We start from the raw sequence: 13370 nt of genomic DNA on the forward strand, positions 1-13370 counted from the left end.
GCCAAATGTCAATTGAGTTACACAAAGCACTATTTTCACGAGAAATGGGCTGCTGCTACATCCTAATGTAAAGAGACATCAAAGATCAGGAACAATACATGAACCAGCCCTTAAAAGACGCAGAATTGACTAGGATTCCACAGCCACAAAAAAACCAAAACCCACCTATCAATGTGCGGGTAGAAGAGGGTCAGTCCAATCCGTTATGATCTGGGTTACAGAGCTAATACGTACGCTGCGGTGTATACGCAAATGAAACATGATACTTCTATGTAAACTCAAATTCCACCGCATAAGGACGAGGGTGTAATAGTGGAACGGAGTTTTAAAGCAGCAAGGGCTAAGGCCAGACCCAGCTGGGAGACGGCAGCTGTAACTTGTCCCAGTATGGGTGTATTTCTCTCCCTGTGGATGGCTGCAGCCTGGTGTAGGGACACAAAGAGCAGCGGCAAAGCGAGCCCTGCAGGAGGCGATCTGCCGGACCAGCAGAAGAGTGGAGCCGTGGGGGTAGTGCGCATTCACACATCTTCCCCAGTGAGCAGAGAGAACCGTGAACCAAGGCGATCTGTGGAAAGAGAGGAGAGGTGGGGGAATGTCCTGCAGCACACCCAGAGATCAGACACACTAGCAGTGAGTTAGCTTCAAACAGTGCATTGGGGGCAGGTATTTCCATGGAGTGAGACTCCATATGTCAACAATACACCCCGCGTACTTCATAAATAACCTAAGTGGCGGCCCGTGCACTGCCCTGTCCAGGCAGGCTGGTAGGGCTCTAGCAGCCTCTTCCAAAGACAGCCTCACCCTCACTCCACAAAACCCCTCCTGTCTTGTCTGAAATGCTCGCATTTCCCACCTCTGTCTTACACCGTGTTCCTGCTTTGTTAAAGGTGCTTCAGGCTACTGGGCACTGGAACTATGACAACAGCACACAATGCTAGTGAAGGGCATCTGCCAATATCCTCAGTGATCTACAACAAAGTATTCTTCAGCGGGCCTTTGAAATCCTGCTCCAGCAGAAAGCTCCCATTGTTCCCAACCTTCAGTGTGGAAGAGATCAAACTTTATCCTCTCCAGCTGGAAGGATTACTCCCCCCTCCCTCTGCAATCCGATATCCTCTGCCTTACCTTTGAGGTTTGAGGAGGTTTGTGGATTTAAGGAAAAGTCCCAGGGTACAAGAAGCAGTTGCTGTTTAACTCCTGAACACCTGACCCAAGAACATACTGCCTGTGGTAAGTCAAGCCCAGTGACAGAGCTCAGAGGGTTTGGAGAAACTGCTCCAGAAAGCAAGTTCTGCCCTAAACAAAAAGCTTTTCTAAATAAAAGGAGCGTTTAGTAAAAGTTACTTTCCTTTGTCTACTGCTAGTGCCCTGTCTCTCAGGCTAGTGCCAGTCAGGAGTGTGGGAAGGAAGGTTCAGAGCAGTGTACTCTGATTGGCACAGTAGCTGGAGTCACTCCCATACTTTAATATTATGTTTACAACACAGGCTCCATTTCATAATCAGGCCTGTCACTTTAACAGATACTGCTTCAAGAAGACCTGAGGATGCACTGAAAGAGGAGCAGGAGGATTCAAAAGTGCTGAATCTACAATGGTCAAAATACCACTCTTTGGAGGACTGAACCTAACAAAGTGGCAATTATAGTTTAAAAAAATCAGAAAATTATGCATGCATAATATTGCCAGCAATGGAGGCTGCAACCCTCGGAACAAAGCATAGTCAGCAGCTGCAACCTTGAGCTGCAGAGAAAGTGAATAGGGAAGCATTATTTATCCCTTCACAAGAACCAGGGGTCAGACAATGAAATTAATAGGTAGCAAGTTTAAAACAAAACAAAAACAAACAGGAAGTACTTCTTCACACAGCACACCATCAACTTGTGGAACTCATTGCCAGGGGATGCAGTGAAGGCCAAAAGTGTGACTGGGTCCAAAAAAGAATTTGCTAATTCACAGAGGATAGGATATTAACCAAGATGGTCAGAGATGCAACCCCATGCTCTGAGTGCCCCTAAACCTCTGACTGCCAGAGTTGGAAATGGGTATCAAGGGATGGATCACAGTCCTGTTCTGTTCACTCCCTTTGAAGTGTCTGGCACTGGCTGCTGTCGGAAGACAGGATACTGGGCTAGATGGACCATTGGTCTGACCTAGTATTGCCTTTCTTATGTTCTTAAACTATTCCAGAATAGCTCCCTGTGTGCACATCCTATTCAGGGACAAAAGTCACTTTTTTCTGGATAATTACTTTTTTAGAAAGAGCCTCCACCTTTTCCCCAGTAGGGTAGGCTCTGCTTCTCAGTCAGCCCACCAGGGTGAAATATCCACCCCCCATGTCTGACTCAGGCACAACATAGTAATGACAGACCCAGACAAACTATTAATAATTGTGAAAAGCATCCCCCACAATTGTTATGCTAGGATACAGTATGGATTGGAGCAAGTCTAATGAGGAAATGAAGTCCTCTGTTCACATGTTTTTGGTACATTAGCCTACAGGGCTTGTTTACAAGATCTGGCTATCTGGGAAACAGGTTTGATGCAGTTGTACCTCTAGAGCCTTAACTGTGCGCAATTTGCATCTTGCGATGGGACAAAAATAAAAGCAAGACTAAAGTTTTCTATAAAGTCTCTTGAGTCCACTTAAACATGACACATTTTTCCTTCAAACAAAGGAAAAGTGCTAAAACATATCGAGACTGACACAGAGCAGAAATATACTGAGGATTTTGAGGCTTGCATTATCATTTTCCAACCACGGTTTGAATTTCACATAGTTTAATGTAGTGTTTCCCAAACCTTTTAAAGCTAATCTGCCATTCAAGAAAATAAAACCATTTGTACCCCTGCTACAGCCTTGCTATATGTTGTTAATGACCTAAACATTTTAATATATACATCTTCTGCACAATCTCTGGCTAGTCTTTTACTCTCCCTCTCCTTGCCTTTTGGAAACATTGGTATAGATTTTCATAATATGATACTTCCTCTGATTTTTTCCAGGCTTTAATGAGCAGTGCAAGAGTTAACATTTAAAGTATCATCACTAGCATCCAAGTTAGAGCCCAATGAAATTTATGAGAGTCTCTTCTCAAAGCTATTGTTTCAAGCTCTCTGGAAACTCAGGTCAACCTTGCTACATCAGTTATACCTGCTTCACATTTTAAAGATTTTCTTCACAACCATAACAGCTAGAAATTTATTGAAAGAAAGAAAGAAGCAAGCAAGCATGTTGAGACTCTAGACAACAATCAAGAGATATGTCTGTTGATGTCCTTCTTGTCCTCACATTTGAGGAAACACTGGATAAAAAACATGATTTTTTTAGCTGCATGATTAGTTTGGGTGAGATTGATAGGGATCATTTCATTTTACAGGCACAGATAAACAAACACTAACCATCTACTTATATTTAATTATTCACTATGTAATGTGGCTATATCTTAACTAGACAGCAAATGTAAGATCTAAAAACTGGATCTGCATGGTCATTCATTTTGGTTACTTAGTACATTTATTAACAGATTACACAGCTGTTTATGCTGTGTCTCAAAACTGGAAATAACAAAGTTTAAATGGAAATAACATATGATCAGTCAGCACTTTAATATCAGGTGGATCATCTAGTTGTCAAACTGTATCAATTTGACTGAATCAGTTATTCAAACTTAATAATAAAACATACAATTGTTAATGGATGACCAAGTTATATTACAAATGCCGAATGCTTGCTGTACCAAATCTGTTCTAATGACAACAGAGCTACTTTCCAAATAGCTTGTTCTTCAAAGACTACTGAAGAAGAGAGCATATCAAATCCATGTTTTTTCTTGCAAGGTACAATAGCTATGTAACTTTAGCTACTGTACCTTGCATGAAATAAAACATGGTTTTGGTATGATATAATTGCAGCAACTATCTCTCTCCCCTCCCTGATCTCTGCCCACCTCCCAAACAAAAACCAAACTAAACCAAAAAACCCTGCAGGACTGTGAGGGACAGATCAGGCGAAAAGACGAATGGGAATCTGGTCGGGACCAGAAATGTGGTGGGAGGGAACCACTGTCTGAGAACAAAGGCAAAATCATTTGAAGGGCTACTTTTATACGTCTCTCTTTTGTACCAGAGGTGAAAGTAAGCCAGTGTGATGTACCAGACAGGCTTCCCCAGGCAGCGATTTAAAGGGCCTGGGGCTCCCAGCAGTGGCCCTTTAAATTGCTACCCGATCCCCGCTGCCAGAGCCCCAGGGTAGCAGCAGTGGGGCTCTGGCGGCACTTTAAAGGGCCTGGGACGGTAGCAGCAGCCGGCACCCCAGGCCCTTTAAATCGCTGCGGGCTGCAGCAGTGGGGCTTTGGTGGCGATTTAAAGGGCCCGGAGCTCTAGCCACCACTATCACCCCAGACCCTTTAAATTGCCACCAGAGCCCCAATGCTGGAGCCTGTGGAGATTTAAAGGGCTCAGGATGGTAGTAGCAGCTAGATACCCAGACCCTTTAAATGGCCCCCAAACCCTGGGGCTTCCAGCCGCCTCTGCAGCTGGTAGCTCTGGCAGTGATTTAAAGGGCCGCCACTACTGCAGCTGGAGCCCGGGGCCCTTTAAATCAAGATTTAAAGGGCCTGGGGCTCCAAAGGCCTTGTCTCTTCTGGTTGAGGGCCCCCTGCTCAGGACTCTGGCTTACCAGTAAGTCTTTTAAGTTACTTTTACCCCGATCTACACACATACTTACTTTCCAGGTAGCCTATTCTTTGGCTATATATATATATAAAGTGCAACACTAAGGCAATCATGCACCTGAATGTTGGCAGTTTTAAAGCTGGCATGCTCCTTTCCACACCAGTCAGTCAGGACACAGGAAAGCTCTCCTTATCAACCAACAAAGAATTCTATAATTTACAAAAATGTACAAATTATTCCCAGAATCTGGGAGTCAGAGTAATTTAAGAAAATAAAAGAGCCCATCACGACCATGACTCCAAATCAGACCCACAACTGCTGGAACATCCAGCAGTGCAGCCAGCCACAGGGCCATAAGAAGTCAGCTAGGAAGCATATTCACATACCCAGATGTTACCAGAGAACACATTCTAGTGCTCGGTATATGGGTACTGCAGCTGTCAAGCAATCTGTGTGTGTAGCCACTGGTACTAACTAATATTGGGGCATTTGTGATTACCACCATTTGTATGGTTAATGACAGGGGATTGTAAAAAGTACTAGTCCCTTCAAACCTCTCCCAGCCAGCATTTCAGTTCAGGGCCCCCAAGAAGGTTTTTGTGAAATATCAGTCAGATTTATGAAATGGACTGAACTTCTCTTCTCCAACTGGACAGCTCTTTGTAATGTTTGATTTTTAAAACCGCTCCATTTAGAAAATCTCTTACAAAGTATGTGGTGGGTCTTCTGAATCACATCATGTTCTGAAGTCTTATTCATTCGATGTAACACATAACTCAATACATAAGGAATGTGAAAAATTAAATTATTCAATGTGCTGTAATGATAATTTTTAAAATTATTTTTCTATAAACAAAACAACAAAATTTATATAATGGTGAAGACTTATATAACACCTTTCATCTTCAAAGTGCTTTACAAACATTAACTAAGTTTCACAGCCCCCCCCCTTGACACAGGATTAGCTGTCATCTCCCATTTAATGGATGGAGCAATCAGGGCAAAGGATTTAAGTGACTTGACCTAAGACACAGAGGGAGTCAGTTACAGAGTTGGAACTAGAACTCAGGAATTCCTTGGTTTCTAGTCTGTATTCAGGTTACTAGATTGTACAACTCTTCTAACCCATTTTTCTTGATACAAGATTTCCACTATGTTTGAAACATGGAACTCCAGAATTAATTAACAATGATAAGGAAGCATTTATTGAGAAATTTACCTATTACTACACCTGGCCTGCCATTCACAGGCTGAAGCAAGCAGGATCATCCTACATTTCACTTAGCTCTTAAACTAGTCCCTATTGCTCAACCCCAAACTGGGTTGGACGTTGGGAACTTCATAGGAAGAAACAGGCCATGGAGCAGCCAGCATAGCCAAGACATGACAACTACTCCAGTCTAATGGCTGGGGTGGTTTCCATTGCCTAATAGTCCCTCTCTGTCAGAAGGAGTGGTGGGCCTTCTGGCCTTCACCCGTTAGTCTAGTCCTGCACCACCCCCAAATCCCCTGTATGACAATATGCATCGAGTCCCAAATCCTATCCCCCTTGAGCAATAGGAACCAGGCATGTTTTATGGCAAGAGTGCCTTCTGCACCCAGAGAGCAGAGGACAGGCTCTGCTTTTACAGGAACATGTTTATTAACAAGATATACTTGTGTAGTCCTCAGAACAGAGAATCAAGGCTAAACTGCGACTTTGAGACCCAGGTGCACGGGGAGGTGCAAAAGGCAGAAGGGCAGCATCAGAGTGGCAGTGACTGGTGACATTCTGATTATGGTGGGCAGATGCATTTAGGGCACTGGGAGAGCACGCCCCAGTGCAACAGCTACATTTAGTCTGCCTGCTAAAATCACCCAGTGTGGTCATTTTAATTTCTATCCATGGGGATTTCTAGGGTGTATCTGAGAGCTGAATTTAACCCACTCTTTGGGTACAACAGTAGAACCTCATTAATTTACAATGAATGGGTGACCCATTGCAAATTACTGATGTTTGTTTGCAAATGATCAAGTAAACAAATAACAAAAAAGGAAGGGATACTGCCTCAGTAAGATAGTGTATATCAACAAACTATCAAATATTATTTTAATTGCTTATAATACTACACAGTGTAGCAGTAAACTTATCATAGTACATTTAATAACATAATGAAAGCGTAGCAATATGAGACCTGGCAATAGCCTTGTAATTGTAATAGGTGTTGAGTCTGCTGTAGTTGAATGCCATCAATATATCTGGATTGTATTGTCAGTTCTAATCTCCTAGTCCTTAGGCCTTGTCTACGCTGCATAGGCCTTGTTGAACCAGCTGTACCAGTATAGGTATACTAGCAAAGCCCCATACTGTAGACTCAGTATATGCCAACAAGAGTTCTTCTGCTGGCATAGTAACACCACCTCCCTGAACAACATTAGCTATGTTGACAGAAGCACTTTTATGTTGGCATAGTTGCATTTACATTGGGGTTTTTCCTGGCATAGCTATGTTGGGTAGAGGATGTGGTTTTTCACATCCCTGACCAACATAGCTATGTTAACCAAACTTTGTAGTGCAGACCTGGCCTTTATCTGGAAGGGGCTAGGAAAACTACCAAGTATCTTGTGATGCAGTGCAGTGACTCTAATACCAGAATGGCTCAGCTCTTTCTACAGTAGCACTCAAACAATTTTTAACACCAGTTGAGGGGAGCCAGGAAGAATTGGTGGTTGACAACCTTTGTCAGCTTAAGGGGGATGGGGGGGAATATTAAAGCACAAGGAGTCACTCACCACAAAATTTACCTTAAAATGAAGAAGTAGGAGAGGAGACAATGGAGTAGAGAATTAGAGTTCTGTGGTCATTTACATGCTAACACCTAAACTTAACAATGAAAATTCTTCTCTTATTCAAAATGTCAGAATACAGGGTCAAACGCTGCAGTCTTATACAATCAACATTCTCGCTGAAGCAAATGGGAGTGTTGCCTGAATAAAAGCAGAGCAGGGACCTCATGCTTTGCTGCTTTTTTTTATAGCCATTGCTACACATGCTAAGTATATTTGGTACATTGAGTGATTCAGGAAGAAGCTCTTCTGTAGTGTCAATGATTCTTTTTAATGAGATATAGTTATCGGCTGATTTATGAAGTTCTCTTGCCAGTTTTCATTTAGTTGTTTCTAATTTAAGAATAAGATAATTTGCCTTCTAGAAGCAAAACAATGTTTATAAGGGAACAGAGTAAACACAAAATCCCTCCTAAATCAGAGGTTCAGAAATGCACATAGTGCATTTTGGGGTGGTTCTTCCTAACATCAACAGAGAAATTGGTTCCAGCAATGTTCACAGCCCCATCTATTAAATTCTACTGCAGACACCCAAGAGAAAGCATTACATTTACAGTTTTATCTAGTTTTCCATATTAGGCTAGTGTTACCTTATCTGAAGACTTTAATATAGCGAGAGACAAATGAAAATTTCTGCCTCAGTTTTCCAATATCCTTGTGACCTCCTACTGGGCAATCCTATGCTCTCTGTTAATTGAGATACCACTGCTGCTCCCTACTTTATAGTCCTAGCTGGGATTCTGATCACAGTGTCTATAAAACTAGCCCCTTCCTCTGTGCACTGGTGCCATTCCAATCAGATAATCCTCAGATGACCAGTATTTTCTCTCACACACTGAGAGTAGTACCCTTTATAAGGCAGTGCATGTGTATAAGTAGAGATGCTACAGCCCATTTGCAGTGCACAAAGCACCAGACAGGAAGGGCTGGAGCAGGCAGGGAACCTGGGATACGGATAGAACTTAAACTGGCAGAAGACCCAGGATTAGGGTTGGGGCTGACAATAAACCAGAATCCCTGGCAAGAAGCATGGAATGGGATGTGTTGGCTGGTTGGGCAGTACTTATCAGCTATACATAGCAGAAGCCCAGCTCCCTTGTAGTTAAGGTTGCACATCACTTTCTGTTTAAAGATGGGCTCTTCTAAGTGATCTAAAATCTGCTTGCTTAACTGGATTATCTTGAAATGCAATGTATCTCATGGGGGTGCTGGGTAATCCAAGTCTGAGGTCGTTTGAACATGGAGTTCCTGAGATATAGCCCTCCTTAAAAACCCAGAATTTTACAAAATCACATTTCTTATGTTTTTCTGCCCATATCTGGGCCTTAAACTGTGGCTGTGATCCTCCCCAAACTGATCTCAGTACTTTGGGATTTTTCTCCATTACTGCCTGGCACTCCTACTTTGGGGAGAGGGGGTTATATTAAAGAAGTTATTCTGGGGGGCACATCTCCCTGGGTCCCCATGTGAGATGGGACCTAGGGGCCCTGCTCCTCTGAGGGGATCTGAGCTCTTCTCCCTCTCCCCCAGCGGCAGTCTGAGCCCCTCTACTTGCCCCTTCCGGGAGTGGTGGTGTCTGAGCTCCTCTTTCTGGATCTTGTGTGTGAACCATGATCCAGGGGGCCCTGCACCTCTGCAGGGGGGAATATTTAAGCCCTTCTCCCTGACTCTTCCTGTGAGTCATCCTTCTGGGTGCAGAGCTGAGAACAGACATGCTTGTTGCATAGCACAGGTTCATAAGCACTGACAGAAAAGCTACGTGTATGTGCTCTACACTCAAACACTAAACCCACTTTACAGAAATACACTTGCTAAATGTTACAATCCCTCCACCACATATTACAACTGCTCCCCCCTTATCCACAAGATTTTATCTAACACTATACTTGTCCTACCCATCATTAAATACACAGACCTCATATCCCACCTCACTGCTAATAAACCCCATGGCAAGTTGACACCGGTGCACTACTACTGACACAACCTGCAGAATTCAGTGCTGAAATGAGGAATATTGGGTTTCTCAAGGTGTGCAGACACTCTTTTCTTTGATCACAAGGTGAGGGGCAGCGGGAAGAGGGGCTCACACACCTCCCCCAAAGGAGCAGCCCCTCAGATCTCTTCATAGCACAATCACAGCTCTGCCAACCTTCTCTAACTAATTCCTCCCCCATTCATACAGCTTAAACACAGTGAATGCAACTGGAGTGCATGCAGATAATTCTCAGGGGGTGCTGCCAGCTCCAGGTCGGGAAAAGTTACGGTTGCACTGGGATGTACCTGGTTTTCAGATATTTAAGATTGCATTACTTTAGTGCTTTATTTTCTGGTTTTCAGAGGTTTGAGTTTAGCTGAACTCGAAATAGTGGAAGGGCACAAGGCACCACAGGGCAACCTCAACCTTCTTAAACAAGTTTTTGGGCACTTAATTTTTTCCTTGCTAGCTTACTCAAACATTCCTAAAGCCACTATGTTATGATTTATTGTATATGGATTATTTTATAATTCACAATATTTTACTGATTATATTATATTTTTATTAATTATTTTGTAATTCACTGTCTCACATCATGTGCGGCTGGATGGTTCAGAGGACTGGTAACTCATTGTGGAGCTTTTCACAGGACTGAATTCAGGTCAGAGCAGTAGGGATGGAAAATCATTACCACATGACAGCTATTCAGTGGCCTCCCTACATGCAATGAATTTCAATCCTGTTACACATCACAATTTGTAGACAGTTCCAGATGAACTAAGAATTGAACGGAGACTCATAAGATACTGAGAACAAACTTGTACTGCTACTTTTCATACTGCACTTGATCTGTGATCAAACAAATTTTGTGACTCTAAGAATCACTTATCAAGTATTTTGTCCAAAATTCACCAAACACTTTTTATTTTTAATAAAAATACTGCCCCCTGCCATCCGCTTATTTGAGTGATTCAGTCCAACTGCAGGCAGGGACTGTGTATTTTACTGCATATGGTCTATAAAACACCTACTATAATTTAGGCACAGTACAAATAATAGTGTTTATATCTTTATCTAAGTACATCAGTTCTGGAAGGAATTTTTAGGGGAGGGACTAGCAGAAACAAAATTATATCTTCTGATCTTGTGATATCTGTGTGATTTTTTTTTTGACCAGCCTAATTTGAAGGGGAAAAGGTGTTTATGTTAGAGGGATCCAGGGGTATCCTCCTGCCCTCCCTTCCAGGCAATTTGTTTGAAAATGCTTGCCATTCAATGCAACATGGTACATTCAACAGGGCAAAATCATCCCTAGGAGGAATGGGTTTGCCACAGAAGAGAATGAATTTCATCAGAGAAAGCCTCATGCCCCACCCCCAATGCATACAAATAGAAACACTGTGAATATGTTTATGATAGCTATGTGATAAATCATGGAATCATATGATAATCAATATACAACATATATGTGGAAGTGATATCTCTGTGATAAATTGGAGAAGGATGTGATAACTTTATGAATCACATTCCTGTACAATTTCTCACATACCTATGATTAAATCATTTGTCCACTATTCCATCTCTCTGGAACACCAACAGCTACCACCACTTGGCAGTACCAAACAACCACTATTTTTAAAATTAAACTCTCTCTGAAATATTTCCTCCTTCTCCATTCAATGCTGGAATTGCCCCCAAACTCACACTCACTCATGTCTAAGACACACAAGATTCTATCCTAAACTGGTAACAGGTTGTTAAAATGTCATGACTTTAAATTCCAATATCTTGTGGCCCTGCAAGGCTAGGTGAAAGAACATTTTCTTCTTACCATCAGAAAAGGGAGATTTCCACCCCTTCCAATGGGACCTAGGACCTAGCCTAGAAATCCTGATATCAGATTTTAATGCCATGGCAATTTTATGTTTAAAAAAGCTACTTAAGTTATTTTTTAGAGGTGTTTTATGTTTTATTGTTCTGATTTTGTGTTGTCTTTGATCTTCTATATTTGGCCTCATGGTAGCTAAGTTACTAGACTTTATAGGTAGAGTGATCAAAAAATAGTCCCTATATTTAAAAAAAAAAATCTCCAAAGCATCTCTAAGAGAGTGTTTCTCTAACATATGTGGCATGTGGAACTTGTAATATGGCAAAAGGGCTTTATCATAGCACTTGTTAAGGATAACCTTCATAACTCACTTTAAGGCTACGTCTACACTATGAGGCAGGGTTGTGATTTCCAGCTCTCATCAAGCTAGTGCAGTAATAAGAGCAATGTACCTGCAATAGTATGGGCAGCAGCATCAGTGACATGGACTGGCTGCCCCATGTACACACCTGTAGGGTTCAGGTGGCTTTGTACTCAGAGTAGCTAGCCTGTGCCCATGCTACCATTGCTACACTATTCTCAGAGGAGAGCTAGCATGAGTATGTGTATGTAAGCTGGGAATCACCCCTCTACCTCATAGTGTGAATATAGCCTAAATGTCTTCTATTTGCTACCTCCTTTACCCCAATCTTCTCGTCTTGTCTCTCTCATATTCTATTGTTTCTTCCTGCCTTTTATCCACTCCCACCTGTCTCTGTACCCTCATGATCCTGGAATCTACTCACTTTTCCATTCAATCACCAGAGATCACCAGCAATGCTTTGTCCATCTCAGCCGAGTCAACCTCTAGAACTCTCTCCCTCTTTGCAACCCCAGAAACTGGATACTACAGTGAAAGGCATTATAGGAAGCCCTAAGATATAATAGAAATAGTTTTCTCTCTCAGAGGTAACATTTAGTATGCTGTTCTGTTGAGCTCAGTGCAGCAGCACGAAGCAAAAATATGGCTGCCACTATCACATTGTGCTGAGGGGAAGGAAGCCATCCCCACATTTGTAATCCATCCTCTTTTGAAATGAAATAGGAGATGGTAAAGTCATGGCCATGTTGATCTCAGATTCCCCCTTTCCAGTGAGAAGGAAAATGAGACCTTTCTTTCCTCAATTCAGGGGGCTGATGCCATGACTGAGTTGAGCATAAAAGAGGAGCACAGCACAGAGTTAGCTGTAACACTGAAGATTCCCAGGGAAGTCCTCAAAGAGCCCCCAGAGCCATAGTCTACAGTTCAAGAACACCCAAAAATAGAGAAGTTTAGCTTTAACTCTGTCGAGTCAGCACCTATCATGAGCACTACATTCAGCTGAAAAATTCACATCACTATACTTTCATCTGGTCAGCAAAAGTTTCAGATATTGAATGAGAGCACTGTTTCCCTTTATTATAGCAGTGCTAATATTTGTATCCTCTAGATTTCTGCCTGCAAATCAAAAATAGGCAACTTTGAAATGTAAAATATTTATGCACTAGCTACTCAAATTTCTTTCTGAAAAGAGGTAATATTATCGAGCTACTAGACAGTTTCTAATATATAAAGCCTTCTATATTTTCCTCTCGTTTGGTAGTGTGATGATAGGTGCTCTCACCTTCTGAAAATCTGGCACATTTAGCATTTTGTAAGTTGGTCCCAAATCACTTGTCACTTTTGAAAATCATGTCTACCATACCCTCTTAGTTGTAAGATAATTTTCTGAAAGAAATTGCTCTCTGAAAATTGTTGGAAATTTCCATCCTGAAGAGAAAATATGCAGAACATATTGAGACTTGAAGCTCAATAAAGGCAGAAGCTGAGTTTCTAACATACCTAGTTTAACAATCCATGGCTACATACACACCCAAACAGTGTCAGTTAATGCTGCCAAATGTGGCCTCACAAGCCCTGTACTTGAACCAAAGGAGAATCTGCATTAGCCTTGTAAAAGCAGTATTGGTTCTTTGTATCCTCTTTGTAGGCCAGACACTAATGTAGATCTTTTCAATTAAATGGAGGTCCACCCACACCCACCCACCC

The 13370-nt window shown here is 42.1% G+C and overlaps 1 protein-coding gene across 1 annotated transcript in view; it reads right to left on the minus strand.

The window, feature by feature from the left end:
• The window catches only part of MYO3B (myosin IIIB), a 297957-nt gene continuing 284587 nt past the window's right edge, over positions 1-13370 (minus strand). Inside the window, exon 34 of the mRNA XM_032771086.2 lies at positions 1-565. The gene's annotated coding sequence lies outside the window, so the exon portion shown is untranslated. The remainder of the gene's footprint in view (positions 566-13370) is intronic.

This window comes from Chelonoidis abingdonii, chromosome 10 (assembly GCF_003597395.2).
Source record: "Chelonoidis abingdonii isolate Lonesome George chromosome 10, CheloAbing_2.0, whole genome shotgun sequence".
NCBI classification, from domain to species: domain Eukaryota; kingdom Metazoa; phylum Chordata; order Testudines; family Testudinidae; genus Chelonoidis; species Chelonoidis abingdonii.